Genomic DNA, 1,912 nt, shown 5'->3' with positions numbered 1-1,912 from the left:
CCTCTTCCCGCTAAGCCAAGCTGCTTTTCCACCCATCCGACCGTCCACCCGTCCAAGAGTCTGTACTGAGCACGGCCTGCTTGCAGAGGGTTATAAGGCAGTTTCCAGGACAGACTGTAAGCTCGCTGTGGGCAGGGAATGCGTCTGTTTATTGTACTGCACTCTTCCAAGCGCTAGTACAGTGCTCTGCACACAGTAAGCACTCAGTAAATATGATTGAATGATTGTGGCTCCGTGACCTGTGTTTTCCACGGAAGGCATTATCTGGTATTATCAGTGTCAACCTTGACCACGCTCAGCATCACAAGGGAATATTAAATCATCGACAGTGAAATTCTGGAGCGTAACCAACGCATAAACATTTTACTAACCCTGAAGCATTGTTTATAGATTACGGCTTTGCTGGGTGGGGCACATAAGAAGGATGAATGAGTGATAGGAGGAGAGCCAATCGAGTGGGTGAACAATGAATTGAAATGGGATATGTGCAAGTGAGGAAGTCAGAACAAACGTTTTAAAGACATAGGTGAAGCACAAACTGTGTTTCAGCCGCACACCTGGGTAGCAAGAGAAGCACACTGTGAAGCAGGGTGGCCAAGGGGACAGACCACACCCCCGGGAGTCAGAAGGATCAGGGTTCTAATCCCGGCTCCCCCTCTTGTTGGCTGTGTGACCTTGGACAAGTCACTTGACTTCTCTGTGCCTCATTTACCTCATCTTTAAAATGGGGACTAAGACTGTATGGGACATAGACTGTGTCCAATCTGATCAGCATCTATCTACCCACAGCGCTCCCCTCTAAGAGTCGCAGTTGGAGACTTTCCAGTCCTCTACCAGTCTCGGCTACAGGAGGGAGAGTCAAGCAGAGGCCTACCCATTCCATTCCTAGCTTGGGCAGTGGCTAGCGAGTGGAAGGCAATCTGCTACAAGTCAAAACTCCCCCGTGCTGGGCAGCAGCAGCATGGGAGAGAGTCGAGGGCAGAGACTCAAATTTACCACACGGAAGGCAGTCATGGTAAACCACTTCTGTATTTATAGCAAGATAACTCTATTGAATCCACTACCAGAACGATTGCAGATGAAGAGCGGGACATTCTGGGAGAGATGTGTCCATGGTGTCACTTTGGGTCGGAAACGACTCGATGGCATAAACCTAGTTCCACAGTGCTTGACACAACTTCTGTGAGCCTCAGTTTCCTCGATTGTAAATTGGGGGTTCAGTATTTGTTCTCCCTCCTACTTAGGCTGTGAGCCCTGGGGTGACCTAATTACCTTTTATCTACCCCAGAGTTTAGTACAGTTCTTGACTCATAGTAAGTGCTTAACAAATGCCATTATTACTTTACTGTCATTATTAATACTAACATCAAATAAATTTTTAAAATCAGTCAAAATAAGGAGAGGGACTGATGTCCTAGAGAAGAGGCTTCAGGAAGATCTCAGGAGCCCAAGACACAGATTTGAAAGCAATGCAGACACTGTATCTAAACCCGTCAGTGAAGCAAAGAGTATTTTTGCCTGTACATAGCGTGGGATAGAGAGCCGGACACACAGGAGCTTTTCAAGTCACAAGCATTTATAGGGATAAGTTCTCATGGGTCAATACGACATTTCTGAATATGAAGGATAAATATCTATGACTCATAATATCTACTTTAATAATAGTAATCCCATTTATATAGGGTTTTTTCTAGGTAGCTCAAAATGTTTCACATTCATTACATTATTTGTTGTCATAACTTCCCTATTAAGAAAGTGGGAGAAGATGTAGGATTTTAATTTCGCATATGGAGAAAGTGAAACCCAGAGAAATTAAATGATGTTCTCTTGGTCACAGACCTGACTCCTTGGGTAGCCAGGAAGGGACATCTAACTGACGAGCTAATGAGATCTATAGACAACTTCAAGAGGA

The 1,912-nt window shown here is 45.0% G+C and overlaps 1 non-coding gene across 1 annotated transcript; it reads left to right on the top strand.

Moving 5' to 3' along the window:
* The first annotated feature begins 793 nt into the window (after positions 1-793).
* On the top strand, positions 794-931 carry LOC119944842. The gene has a single exon (XR_005455990.1). It is a non-coding gene; the product is annotated as a small nucleolar RNA SNORA7 (small nucleolar RNA).
* Positions 932-1,912: the final 981 nt, after the last annotated feature.

Source organism: Tachyglossus aculeatus, chromosome 23, assembly GCF_015852505.1.
Source record: "Tachyglossus aculeatus isolate mTacAcu1 chromosome 23, mTacAcu1.pri, whole genome shotgun sequence".
NCBI classification, from domain to species: domain Eukaryota; kingdom Metazoa; phylum Chordata; class Mammalia; order Monotremata; family Tachyglossidae; genus Tachyglossus; species Tachyglossus aculeatus.
The sequence above is the reverse complement of the archived record's forward strand: the minus strand, read 5'-3'. Positions and strand labels throughout refer to the sequence as shown.